Here is a 15568-nt window from a genome sequence, read left to right as displayed (position 1 = left end):
CATATTCATATTATGTACTGGTTTATATTTGGTTTACCCACATAAAATATATCTACATAGATAAAAAAAGATAAAATCCATAAAGTGAAAATGTTATACATTATGTAAAGCAAAATTATTAATAAGCATATGTTCATATTATGAACATATGAAGGGCTTGTGAATCAAAGACAGAAAACTCTTTTTCACTGCCGCACTCCTGAAATGTGTCAGCTCTGATGTTTGAGAATTTATAAATAGAGAAATGGATTTGAATGTATTTTTTTTTATTTTAATCCCATTTATATCCCGCCCTTCTCCGAAGACTCAGGGCAGCTTACAATTTAAGCACAAACCAATGTGCTTAGCAATAGCCTTCATTCTATGTATATGCCTGCTTATTAGGGCTTTCCCCCCCCAAGCGGCATTATTACAAAGTCAGCTTATTGCCCCCAACAGTCTGGGTCCTCATTTTACCTACCTCGGAAGGATGGAAGGCTGAGTCAACCTTGAGCCTGGTGGGATGCGAACCTGCACTAATTGCAGGCAGCTGGTGTTACTTAAGGAGCTATTAGCCAACTGCTCCACCAAGGCTCTTTGTATTTTGGTTACAAAGTTTGATGAAAACTCATAAAAATTATAACAAGCCCACAGAAATGTGAATGAAGCAATTAGCTACATAGGAACATGTATGCTCGAAGGAAATAAGACTGAAGAAAAAAATAGATGTTTCAAAATGCTGAGATAAGAGATGATAAGTAATACAAATCTCACCTCTTGGTTGCTCAAAAAGTGTAGTTTGATGTTTTCTAAACTCTAAAATCATAAAAGTTATATGCAATTGAAAGTCATAGTCAAACGCCTTCGAAAATGGAAGGTAGCAATCTGATCTGGTCTCAATAGTAAATATATTTATCTGGAACTAGGTAAAATAATATTAATTGTAGGAAATGACAAAAAAGAAAGGATATAAATTTATATTTCATGATAAGTATTTTGCCTTTAACAGTGGCCAATCAGATGCTTGCAATAAATCTAAAAAGAAGGAATGATTATTGACCTATACATTATTTTCTTAAAACTGAGCATATATTTTTATTAAAAAGGAAAAATGTCTTGTCATTAAGTAGGCTATTTCAAAAGGTGACAGAAGTTCAGTGTAAAAGTTTATATATACACTCACTAAAAACCATTATTATCCTATATATCATGGTATTTTTTAAACTTTAATTATAAAAACTAGTTTGACAGGAACTCCCAAATCTAAATAGTTAGAGATAAGAGTGGCTCTGAAGTGAAACCAAATTGTCAAGCAGCTGGATGTGGTTGACTAGCCATCCCTAGCATATGACCATACAATCAGGAATGTGCTTGTAGTTTAATTAAATGTGGGCAACTGATATGTGAAATACAAAAAAAATATTCCAGATATATGCACCTTACTCTGAGGAGTACTGGAAGAATTGTCTGTATATGTGTATTGGGGGGGTTTGCTTGTGGCTGTGTGCATGTGTGTGTCATTATTTTTTTCTCTGCCACATGCAATGACTTATTGCTTGTCCTGTAACAGTAGCCTATATTCTTATAGCCTATAAGAATAGTTCAGAACTAGTCATATTGTTTTTTCTTGGGGGGGGGGGAGAAGAGAGAGCTCTCACAGTACATATGATATTCATTTGAACATATAGACACTTTGGGGGGGGAGCTTTACAGATTTAACTCGAAGTGCTGAACTTGATCTTCACAATCCAAACTTTCTCAGGCCCTGCATAAGGGGAAGCTATAAAATTAAGATATCACCCTCTTTTGTTAATTGCTGGCTTGCTAGACATGCATATATATTTTCATTACAATGAATTTTGATTACTATAAGTTTGCCATAAGTGATTTTAGAACTGTAAAAACCAATTTACTTATTGTTCTCCACATTTTGGAATTGAAATCACTTTTTGTTTTAGAACATGTACTATTGATCATATTTGGATATTTTATTGCTTTATGTTGTATTGGTGCCCCTAAAATGATAATATGAAGTATAGGAAATGTTAAGACAATGCAATCCTAAATTTAATAACATACATTAATGTAACACTAGAGCTTAAACACAACTTGATAGTAACTGATCTGTCAGAATTTGTCAAGCCCCTTTTAATAGACACAGCTCACTTTGTATAACAACTATTAAACTGATAGCCCTACGTTTGAAGAGAAAATTCTCCAGTATTTTACTGATAAAAATATACAAAGTTTAACTATACTATCAGTTTTAGAAAATAGAAGCATTTATGAACAATGTTAACAGCACCAGCATGTTTGATTATTTCCATATCTTGTTGCTACTACTTTTTTAATAACTTTTCAAAAAAGGAAACTGAACAGGTAAAAAAATAAGACCAAAATATTTTCAAGATAAACTTAGCATCCAGTAGTTGAATATGTAAGTTTCTCAGTTATTCTTTGAGATCTTCCGCTTCTGTTGCAATAGAAACTATCGCACCCAGCATTCAGGACAGTCTTGGGGTTTGTCATTGATTCCTATTTCAAAGTCTCTGACCAGGGACTCTAGGAATTATGCTGGATTATCAAAACAGCTGCTTTCCAAACATAATGCTGTGGGAAATTGATTTTTTTTTCCAGATCTAACTTTTAGCTGTTATTGTGTCCTTACCTCTCATCTCGGGCAGGGCAGCACTTGCTTCATCTCATATTCAGCTTGTATTCTCATAACTATCAGAAATTGCATAGAAATATCAAGTCATTCAAGAGCTCAGTTGTTAATAATGCAATGGTTCACTCCCCACAGGGATCAGCTGAGTAAAGACCCTTGAGACTGGTTTTATAGGCCAAATACTCCAACCAATACCAGCCTGACCAATTAGATCAAGGAAGGAAAACCTGCTATTGATCCCATAGTTTTGAGCAGTGGATGGGAACAATCAGAAAGAAATGCACATAACCAAGGATGGGGGGGACGGATGGAAAGAAATAAACAGTAGGAAAATTAGCCATATCAGAATATTTAATTCCTAATGTCAACATCATTAAATACAGGTCTACTACTTATAACGTGTTTGTGTGTACTGGAGACTCTGAAGCTCCTCTTCTCTGGAAAAAGAACTTTCTTAACAGTTAGTATATGTGTTAGAAGGAAAATGATTTGCTATGAAATACAAAATTGTTTTGTAGATATTACTGAGTAATTCTTAATGAAAAGAAAATAAAGTAAATTCTTTCAGAAGATGAGGAGGAAAGATGAGGTCTGATAGTAAGAAGTGTTCTTACAAAATCAAACACAGATTTCTATTTTTAAAAAAAATGTCCTAGAAACTAAATACATGACAATATAATGCACCTTTTTAGGAACTTAAAAATATTTTTAATAAAAATAGAAAATTAGAAATAAAGAAAAGGTTCGCCTAAAATATGCAACAATAACAATAATATTAAATATCTGGTACAATCAAAACATAAAATGACATCAAAGAGCTGGATATATTTATTTACCACCAATACATACTACTTTATTCTAATGTAACTCCCAACAGTTTACAAATTAAACTTTAAAATAATGAAGTTGTAAAATATATTCTCTTGATATTATTATCATATTAACAACAAAAGCTGACAGTCAACCTAAATCTAATGATGACAAATACCCAACATTCTTATGCTGTTTTACACCTTCCTGAAAGCCCACAGAGTGGGCACGTACCAAGCCTCTGTGGGCAAGCTATTACAAATAAAAAAAGACAGCAATGGAGAAGCACAACTTTCTCTGCCCCATTAACTATTTGCACACAAAGAGGCCTTGCTAGTATAAGTTAATGGGATGGGTAAGTTCTACCTGAAGCAATCATTCCTGAAAATATCTGAGAGACAAGCATGTTATCCATTATAACAGAGATTCCCAAACTTTCCTGGTTTTCCTTAACATCTCAGCGACTTTTTCATGGCCAGGGCATCCTGGGGCATCACAGTCAACTCTAACATTTCCATTTATTCAATACTAAAATATTCTGCAGCACTCCTGTGAGTTTGCTGTGGGGTGTCAGAATACCATAGCACAATTTAGGAACCATGGCTTTGTAAGTTAGGGTTAACCCTAACTCTTGAAATTGCATTCAGAAACTTTTCTAAAATCTAAATTCAACAACTTCATTCAGAATCAGAATAGGAGCTGACCGACAGTTAGGCGTTTGCGGATAGCATCCCAGCTTTGCAAGAGCTCAATTTCAGCTTCTTCCATTTAGCACTCCCACACACAAATCTTTAAACATGTGGTCAAATTCTCCAATGCATGTTAGGTTTATCTGGGTGTGGAATTATATCAATAGCATATGTTAACATCTCATCCTAAATTAATATATGATTTCTCCTAATAGTTTCTCCTAATAGTTTCATATAAATATTGAACAGCTAAGGTTAACTAAAATCTGCAGCATCCTACTGTCTCCCATCACTGACTAAATCTCCCACCTAGGAAAAAATGGAAGCAATAAAAAATAGTGCCTCTTATCTGTAACCCTAAAGGTGATCCATAATACGGAATGTAATTTGAACATATGTCACAATTCTGATTTTTTTCAAGTAGAAACATAGTATTTCATTCATTTGAATGAAAAATCTGTTTTTCCAGACATCAATATGACCAACTTGTATAAAGATGTTTGCAGTGATAGCAAATATTTTCCACTTTTTGCAGCTACCCTTTTTAATGTTGTCCTTAAGGTCTACTAATGATTGATTTTGTTAATTTCTAAGGCAGGGATCCCCAACCCCCAGTCCATGGACCAGTACTGGGCCGCGGCATGCCAGCAATCGGTCCGCACAAACAAGCAAAGCCCCATCCGCGGGATGCAGGCAGCACACAAAACCATATACTCTCCGGTCCGTGGAAAAACCTTTCTCCATGCAACCAGTCCCTGGTGCCCAAAAGGTTGGGGACCTCTGTTCTAAGGCATTATCTTATAGTTACCAAATTTGAGACCGAACTTTACACCTCTTCTAGGAAACATTACATTAAGAATTAATCAGGTTAAAATTGTGTCATGGGAGAAAGATACAGAATAAGCTACATTAATTGCAATTTAGTTTCTTACTAATACTTTATACTACTAGCAAAATATTAATGGTAGTTATGGAGTAGACTAAGCAACGACTTGAGTTATCTCCTGTAACTTAACATATTTTGCCAAAAGGCATTGAGAGTTTCTCTCTTCTGTCATCACTTAGCTGTTCATCTCCCAGTACATGTTTAAGGACTATGATCTTCTGCATAATTAGCTTCCCCATATCTAATATGTAACTGATGTTTGGGTTAAGTACTACCATTAGTAATCAGCTGGCAGAATGCCTGTAACTGAATTTTCAACATTCATGCAAGTACTAATTGTATGAATGCTACTACATCAAATTTGCTTCTAAACAATCAAATAATATAAGGTTTAGAGGTGGCCTCTGAGATCATCTACCAATCCCTGGCTAGTGCAAAAATTCACTATTACAACATCTTTAACAGTTGGCCATCCATACTCTGTTTAAATACTTCAAGTAAACGAGAATCTACAACTTCACAGAGCAATTTGTTCCATTGTTAAATAACTATTACTGCTAGAAATTTGTTTCTGATATCCAACCAAAATTTCTTTATCACTTAAACCCACTGTAACGTATCCTACCATCTGGAACAACTTTGAACTTCTCCATGACAATTTTTAAGAGCTAACATATATACTACAGACTTCTTTTTTCCTGCTAAGCCTATCCAACATCTTCAATAATCTGTTGTATTTTTTCTTTTGAGGCCCCTTATCATCTTCGCTATTTTCCTTTGTATGTTTTGTCAACAGTTCTTCCTAAAATGTGGCCCAGAACTGAACACAAAATTATAGGTATACCAAAATAGCACAGAACAGAGAGGAATATTGTCTGTCTTGATTTTGACACTGCATTTGTATATACTATTTTAACATGATTCTTGCTCAAAAGAGGTATCAGATTCTTGATTTTCAAAGAAAATAAAATGCATTATTTCCTGAGAAAGAACATTTTAGTATTTCTGGTCTTATAGATAATACATGTAAGCATAACAGACATAAGAAACTAGCTAAATCATTCACCCCTATGTAGCCCTGCTGTGATGTTAATTTACTTATTAATATTTCAGACTACATCTGCATGATGGGAAAATCTTGATTATAGAATGGAACAGCTATGTGTTCTTCCCCTCTCTTCTCTTGAGCAGCCACTATAATTACTACTGGCAAGCAAGAACCTAGTCATATTGTGAATCTTCATGCCAAAGAAGCACTAACCCTAAATAGAAATTTACATTTGATGTGACCCAAATATATTATTACAACACATCTGTACTCACTTGCATGTACAGTTAATGTTTTATTACAAGAATTAGAAGTTTCTTTTCTAAATCTGTAAATTAGATAAGGGGATATGGGAGACATGTTAGAATGAACCAAGCCTATGAAAATTAGAAATGTGTTTTAATTATCCTTAACTTCTAAACTAGATTAACATCTAGGCAGGGGTGTCAAACTGCTGGCCCACGGGCTGGTTGCATCGTGAGGAAGCCGTGCCCACCCCATTGCTGGCAATGGCAAAACCGTCCCAATATGTTGTGCGACGTCACGTGATGTCACGAGTTTGACATGTCTGATCTAAAGCTAGTTTGGACTAGTGGCTAAGATGCTGACCTACAAACCAGGAGATTGTGAGTTCTAGTCCTGCCTTAGGAATGAAAATTAACTGGCCTGTCATTCTCTCAGCCTAACCCACCTCACAGGGTTGTTGTGGGGGGAAAAGGAAGAAGGAGGAATATTACATATGTTGGCTGCCTTGAGTTATTTATAAAAATAATAAATATAGGATAAAAATAAATAAACACTGACAGAACAAATAAAAACTTACATAAAACTTTCACAAGTCTGAAGAAGATTATAGAGAAAACATACCAGAATATTCAATCTTGTTCTTTATATTCTCATCTGAGTCCAGGTTTCTCATTCATATAATATTTTTACTGTATATTTAGTTGGAAGACGTCCTGTTACATTTTTTGAACTGCAAAAAAAAAAAAAAGATTCTGAACTGATTAACTTTAAAATAAGGATAGGTCTTGACAGTATATGATAGTTTATAGGATCAAGGCCCAATAATCTGAAAGGAAGACTTTGGCTGTTCTGTTTGTGACTTTCTTATATTAATAAATGTCTTCTAAAGACAAAATAGAACTGTATTTTGTTGAACATATTTACAATATTCCATGTCAGAGGTCCCCAACCTTTTGGGCACCAGGGACTGGTTGCATGGAGAAAAGTTTTTCCGTGGATTGGAGAGTGCATGGCTTTGTGTGCAGCCTGCATCCACAGATGGGGCTTTGCTTGTTTGTGCGGACCGGTTGCTGGCATGCCGTGGCCCGGTACAGGTCCACAGACTGAGGGTTGGGGACCTCTGTTCTATGTAACCAAAGAGCTGATCATAATATATAGTTTCTAACTGTAACTATATATTCAACCAGTATAGTTAGAGTTCCTCTTCATAGTGTTATTTTATTTAAAAGATTTATACAGCTGCCCACCTTGTGACACACAAGTCTGGGAGGTTAACAACAATACAAGTAGTCCTCAAATTATGATCACAACTGAGTCCAAATTTCTGATGATAAACATTTGTTAAGTGAGTTTGGCCCCATTTTACAACCTTTCTTGCCACAGTTGTTAAGTGAATCACTGCAGTTGTTAGTTAAGTGAATCTGGCTTCCCCATTGACTTTGCTTGTCAGAAGGTGATGAAAGGTAATCACATGACCCTGGGTTATTGCAACCATCATAAATATAAGTCAGTTGCTAAGCATGTAAATTTTGATCATGAGTCCATGGAAATGCTACAATGGTTGTAAGTGTAAAAATAGTCATATGTCACTTTTTCAGTGTCATTGTAACTTTAAACAGTCACTAAATGAATTTTTGTAGTTGAGGACTACCTGTGCTATAATAATAATAGCACAAAGTAATAAACTCTACCCCTCAAAAATAATAATAAAGAAAACACAGGTTCCCAATCCATAACTATACCTACTGATCTCTATAATCCCTTCCTCCAACCTTATTCTTCTAGTGCAGACATGTCAAACTCACGACATCATGTGACATCGCGCAATGTATCAGAGCCTTTTTGCCATTGCCAGCAATGGGGTGGGTGCGGCTGCCGGATGACGCGTCCGGCCTGCAGTTTGACACCCCTGTTCTAGTGAATGGGAAGAAAGTCATATCTTTCCTATCAATACAGGCAAACAGGGTGAAAGGGTGGAAACAACAAATAGATTGCTTGTTTGGCTCTCTAATTATAATGAACATTAAAACATCAGTTTTCTAACAAAGGGTTCTGACTTGATGGCTATGTTTACATAACATATTTAATCTTGGTTGTTTTCTGGATTTACACACTTGACATATATATATGAATGAAATAGGAGAGGAAAAAACACACAAAATATTAGAAGAAAGTTGTTATAAAAAATAAATCATTTTCCTAAAACCTTTATTATACAATGCATAAAAAGGTAATATAATATGGTAGATTCAAAATTGTATTGACAATGGATAATGAACATTAAATGGAAAAAATGTACATTGTATATCAAGAAGGAATATTATTACTAATATTTGATTAGGAACAAATAATTACTTTTAGGGACTAAGGAGAAAAATATAAATTCATAAAGACTTCAAAAAGTAGAACTTAAGTTCAAATAGTTCTTCAAAATAAGGAAACATTATCTATAGTCAGGTAATAATATTGTTGTTGTTGTTAGCTGCGAAGTCGTGTCTGACCCATCGCGACCCTATGGACAACGTTCCTCCAGGCCTTCCTGTCCTCTACCATCTTCTGGAGTCCATTTAAGCTCACGCCTACTGCTTCAGTGACTCCATCCAGCCACCTCATTCTCTGTCGTCCCCTTCTTCTATTCCCCTCGATCTTTCCCAGCATTAGGCTCTTCTCTAGTGAGTCCTTCCTTCTCATTAGGTGGCCAAAGTATTTGAGTTTTAGCTTCAGGATCTGGCCTTCTAAAGAGCAGTCAGGGTTGATCTCCTCTAGGACTGACTGGTTTGATCGCCTTGCAGTCCAAGGGACTCGCAGGAGTCTCCTCCAGCACCACAGTGCAAAGGCCTCAATTCTTTGGCGCTCAGCCTTTCTTATGGTCCAACTTTCACTGCCATACATTGCAACTGGGAAGGCCATAGCCTTGACTATACGCACTTTTGTTGGCAGGGTGATGTCTCTGCTTTTTAATGTGCTGTCTAGATTTGCCATGGCTTTCCACCCCAGGAACAAGCGTCTTTTAATTTCTTGGCTACAGTCCCCATCTGCAGTGACCCTGGAGCCCAGGAAAACAAAATCTGTCACTACCTCCATTTCTTCCCCATCTATTTGCCAGGAATTGAGAGGGCCGGATGGTTTTCTTAATGTTGAGAGGGTCTTGGTTTTCTTAATGTTAAGTTTCAACCCAACTTTTGCACTCTCCTTCTTCACCCGCAACAAGAGGCTCTTTAGTTCTTCTTCACTTTCTGCCATTAGAGTGGTATCATCTGCATAATAATATTATGTATTTTAATTTAATAAGCTTCAAAGGATATGTGCAGAAGTTCAGTGCTTTGATCTTCATGAAGAATTGATAATATTTCCCAGGATTCCCCTTCTAGATCTTGTTTTAATGAAAGTCATTGGGTATCTGGTAGTCAGAGGAATACTCTAAATTGAAACATTAATAACAGTATGCCAAAGGGCAATACAAGAAGACCACTACATTCTCTGAGTTTGCTCATCACTACTAATATTTCTGTACAGTGCAATTTAGATATACAGTAAAGTATGCAAAACAAAATCATAGGTGGAGTATTTTTCTGGCCAAGAAGAAGAAAGTAGGAATTTCAAACTGGAATGATTATATAGAAAAGGATTTTTCTAACATCTAACACAAAACAGGACATCCAGTTAGGGCCTAGGCTTTGTGTATGGATGGGACTGAAAGGGAAGAAATCAAGAGCAGAAGGATTTGGAAGAAATCTGTGTTGGGTAGTTGTGAAGCAATAATTCTCTTCACATAAATAACTTGCAATAACATTGCATTAGACATAACACAATGCTCATTTGCATTACTGGACGGTAATTCAAAACCACTAAGATTTGTAATGTGATGGAACAGCACATAATTACTTTTATATAAAAATGATGAGAGAAAACTATTCTGTTTTTCTTGCCCATGTTCTAACCTGAATCTTTTCTTCATGGAGCCTTACTCATTCCAGAAGGAACGAGCAAAAGTGCAGTAAAACTACTAAGAGGAACAGGAAGAAATGTCATACTTCCCTGGCTTCTCAAGTCAGAATAGTTAAATATTTAATATTTAATGGGCATTACCATGCTCTATGTTTTAACCTGGCAGCCAATTGCAAAGAATTGTTACATGCACACTCAGAATACAAAGTCATGACCATATAAGCAGAAAAAATCTAAAGAAATACAGAACTGGTAAGTTCAAAGAAATCAAAAATTGAACTCATTAATAAAATCATGTAATTTGTGCCAATACAAAAGGAGCCAGAATAGCTTCACTGAGGATAAAGAGAAGATAGTATCAACATGCTTGGGAGAACCTGAAATTTAAAAATACTCTTTGAAAACAAACCTAAAGTAATAGCTGGAGAAGAAAAGAAGGATGGAGAAAAACCGAACAATCAAAAAAAATGGGAAAGAGGATTGCCCTGCTTAAAATGAATGTCAAATTGGAAGTGTGAACAAAAACACTTCTGTTAAGAAAGTGAATGAATACAGCATTTCTGTTGTATCTTCTTTGGCTATGTATCAGAGAGAATGAGGGAGGTAGCATTTTGAACATCGAGTTACATGTTTACATATAAATCTGACTTCAGAGATTTCAGATGTAGTATTTATAACATTTCTAAAGCACAGACGTGGGATGCTGGCAATGTTGTATTAAACAAATTAACAAGATATAATGTTTAATATGCTTTCATTTAATGAAGGAGCTTTAACACACTCCTACTCAATTGACTCTCCACATGTTTCACGAATACACATATGCCTAACAATATTATACTTCAGAAACAGAAGGCAGTATAAGCCTACAAAGATGAAAAGATAATGGGAAATGTAAGACTTAGTTCACAAATTACAGAAAGTCAAAACATAAGAATAATTAGTGGTATATACATCTGTAGTGCAACTGATGAAATCCAATATAAAGGTGACAGCTGAAATGCTTAAACAGCATCTTCTGTTGTTACATTAATCAATGGTGCTGTATCTGGCACCAGTTAATAGAGACAGTGTAATTCTATCACTTAATATTTTAAGTAAACATACAAAAGATGAAAATGTACATACATCATCAAGAAGAGTTACAATACATATTTAAAAACAGCATTATGTGTTTCAGTTAATTATGAAGTATTTCCTCTTGGTTTGTGATATCAAGAAATAACTGCCTGTTTTCTAACCACTGATTTACACAAGTAGGAATAAATGATTTAGGTATTTTGAATTTGTTTATTTATCTTTTTTCCAACTTGATTCTCTTTCTTTGTAATCCTTTCTGATAGAGATATACAGTCTTACGCATTTTTGTTTTAAAATACATATGTTTGTCAATGCAGCTTTGTAAGCAATTTCCCTAATGCAGGATATGTATGTGTTACATGTGCATGTGCTTTTTTTTATGCATGCCTGTTGTTAATACATACATTTTGTACATATATTTTCATTTGCAAGTTCACACATTTATACCTTTATAATGTTTCACCTCATGCATTGGTTTCAGAAGGGCAAATCAAATATGTACCACTTTGCATATTTAGAAATGACTGTGATTTCTTGGATATCCCGCCTTTCTTCATGATGACAATCTTTCAACCAAAAATGCTATTAAACTCTTAATTTATAACTATTTCACTGTGAATATATTTGAAAGTAACTATTTACCAAATAAATATCATTAATACATGATAGAACGGTGTGCTTTTTTTGGTAAGTTTATAGTTTAGTTGTAATCAGACTTTGAACAAGGTGCAATTTATATTCCCTTGAGCTTTTCTTTCGCTGGAGGGATTCTTTTCTTTGTTTTGATTAGGGTAAATTCCTTCACTTCAAGCTTCATATATCATAATTCTACCTATATAATCCTTAACAGTCCCATTATATACTTCAATTCATCTAATACTGAATAATATTCTAAAAGACCCAACTTCCAAAGTCTGTTAATCTGAAGACTAATGCATGGCATTTATTAACTAAATTTGTCTCCTTCTATATTGAACATTTTGAAGTCTTCATCTACTGACCTTCTTGAAGAAGCATCATATTTATAATCTAAAATCTCAAACACCTTCAATTATACTTTCAATTTTACATGATATACAACAGAATTAAGTATCTTATCATGGTTATACGTGCTTTAAACAAAACGTTCCTTAAATCATAAAACATTATTCAACAGGACAACTCTTATTACAATATTAAAAGACTACTATGGTCTCCTAATTGATGCCCAATTGGGGGATAGCAGTCAGTTTTGAAAACCATTAGCTAATACCTTGCATCTAGACATAGAGTGGACCCCTAAAATCAATGGGACTAATCATGCACTTCTTCCTGCAAGTTAAAGAAAATATATTCTTTAAAAATATTAGTTTGTGTACTTGCTATTTAAATAAAAATTTTACTGGTAATGCATTAGGACCACACTGCATCTACATTTGCAATTTTAGCTAATTGATTTAAGGTAAACGTTAAGCATTAATGTGTTTTTCAGGCATCTGAAACTGCCAAATCATTTTCTCTGCTAGCCTGAGATCATTATTATATTAGCCTGGCATACAAAACCCAAACAACAAGTCAAACCAGTAATTTTCATCTAAGGGGCGGGGAGCCCTGCTCTATTTTCTCAATAAGCAGTTTGTACTGGGGGGAAAAACATATAAAAAAACTAAATCTATCTGAAAGAGATTTTCTAATATGCAAGGGACATTAAATAGGGTGAACATATTTTGTAAGAACAAAATCTGATGGTATTCAATGAACTATTCAGTGAGCCTCTATCAGAAGAATACTTCTATTTACATCTCTTTTATACAGTGATAATAAAATAGTGGACAAACACTATGTGGGGGATGTTATGGAATACATATACAAAATTGACCCAATATACATCTGGCTGGATGTAAAATGGAACGCTAGCCATTCATTTTAGTTTACATGCAGTCTCATCATCAAATATCAGAAACGAAACACCGATGAAATAGAAAGTAAATGCCAATTTCCTCCTTCTGGAGCCAAGTTTTCAGTGGCTCTTTAAAATAGATAGTTGTTTGCTGAGAGTGGCTTGTTCCATACAATTAACTCAGAACAAAATGTATTTTGAGTAGGACAGCAGTGTTTACTTCTAATAAATGATTAATACACACCACATTTATCACTTGGAAACAAAGACATTTAGTCACAATTTTAGACATAAATCAAGGTAAATGGAATTAATGTAAAAAAGGGTTGCCTTAGTCCTTAAAATGGCAAACAGAGGTCAGACTGGCCATAGCAACCAAAAACAGTATTTTAAACATTTAGAAAGACTTAAGCAATCACTAAAAAGAGCTGCAATGTCTCTTTAATTTTATGGGGTGTGAAAATAAAAATTAAAAAAATTAGAACCTCCTAAGCCCATCACAATAGGTATTTTCTTGTCCTTGCACCACATCGAATAAATATCATACATTCCAGCTGAAATGAATACATTTCAAAGCAAACCAAATCTCAACATTATTTTTCCATGAAGCTTAATTACATAATAACATAAAAGACCTTAAAATTCAACTTAAAATGGGTGATTAACTATAATGCATGTCTCTAACAGATCATAATACAAACTGGTTTCAAATTGATTCCTTGCTATATTTTACAACCAATACAAGATAATAACTTATTCTATACCATATCTAGTATTTTGCTGAATCTGTTAGGACATTTAAAAGGATTGTTTGCTGTAGCTAGTCCTAGCTATATTTTTAACTAACAATAATTTGTGGCTTTTATTTCATCACTATAAATAACAAAAGGCATATATTGGACTTTCAAAGCTGTTTTGTGTTTTACTGTGTAATTCAATTTCTTTTGCTAACTTTCTTGGCCATCTTTTTAAAATATAACTTAAAATTTATGGTCCAAACTGCTTTTTCCTCAATTGTTATGGATTTCTCTGAATTACATATTTAGGAAATTGCTTACAATAATCCACTACAAACCTATGATGTAGGGAGAATCACTGTATTATTTATTTATGGAGTTCAAAATAAACCCCTGCCTAGTTCTGTTATGCACTACAATGTGTTTTGTTAACATTTCATTGTGCTAATATTTTGAATAGTTGCCATTTTTCTACGCTTTTCTAATGCATACTTCCAAATAATATACTCAGGGGGAAAAATATTTAAGTTTAAACTTCCCACCTGTGTGAAAAATATCCCTGAGATCATGACATCCTCTGCTGCAGCCTTTGTAGATTAGATATTATTTGAACTCGGCAGGGAAGTTCATTAATTTTTAAAAAGTCTCTGACCTCAGGACAGGCAAGGGTGTAAAAAAGTAAAAATGGGGGCGAAAGGAACATTTTTCACTCTGAACCCTAATGAACAAGTAAGCACTCTCTACTCCGAAGACCATACCCTCCCTTCTGCAAAAAGAAAGAAAAAGAAAGAAAGAAAGAAAACAATCCATTCTGGCTGCCGAATCAGAAAGCCACTCGAATTCGAAGAGTTCTCATCTCCGAAAAAGCGGGGCAAGTCAGTTTCTGCATAGACAATGTATGCCTACGATCCGGGGCTTTGCAAAGAGCTTCACCCTGGAAATAAGGTAAGCGTAGAATAAAACCCTACTCTTCCAGGACTCTAAAAGTCCGAGGGAAATAAAGACTCTCCCTTACCCCAACTTGAAAGCCGACCGAAGCTCCTTCGTTGCTATCATCTCCCGGGGCCCCCTCTTCACACCATGGCGACGGGTGCTGCACTGGGCTCGGTTATAGCGGTGACACTTAAGCTGCCTGCTCAGACCAGCGGGGGTGGGGGGGGGGAGGCGTGAGCGCGCGCGCGCCTGTCTGGAAGAGGCGAGACGCGGCATGTGCTGCTGCTTCTTCTTGCGGCGGTAGTGTCTGACTGAAGTAGCAAGTGGAAAGCCAGTCCGCCGAGTTCTAGACCGAGAACCTCACGTTCAGGCCAAAGCCAAGGCTGGCTAGAAACGATTAAAGATCAGTCGGCCCCTCCTCATGCAAGCGCCGGGATTCCTTCTCGCCTTCCTCGCTTCCGCTCCGCGGGAAAGTGGAGCTCTCATTATGCATTCTCCCGGAGAGAAAGCCTCAGCGTAGGCAAAGCTTTTCCCAGATTGCTTGGTCCCTGCCCAGTGGTCCATGCAGAATACAGGTACCTATTGTTCCCCGGACTGAGCTGCAACCAGCCTCGCAGTCTCTAGCAGATCTCAACAACCACTGAGCCTGAATTTATTTTTAACCC

General features: G+C 35.6%; 1 long non-coding RNA gene across 1 annotated transcript in view; it reads right to left on the bottom strand.

Moving 5' to 3' along the window:
- Positions 1 to 15185, bottom strand: part of LOC308670345 — a 60946-nt gene extending 45761 nt beyond the window's left edge. The window contains exon 1 of the long non-coding RNA XR_014027002.1: positions 14986 to 15185. This is a non-coding gene — a long non-coding RNA (uncharacterized lncRNA). The remainder of the gene's footprint in view (positions 1 to 14985) is intronic.
- Between the last annotated feature and the right edge of the window lie 383 nt (positions 15186 to 15568).

The sequence above is a fragment of the Vipera berus genome (assembly GCF_964194415.1).
Source record: "Vipera berus genome assembly, chromosome: 6".
NCBI lineage: Eukaryota > Metazoa > Chordata > Lepidosauria > Squamata > Viperidae > Vipera > Vipera berus.
This window is presented reverse-complemented; position numbering and strand designations above follow the sequence as displayed.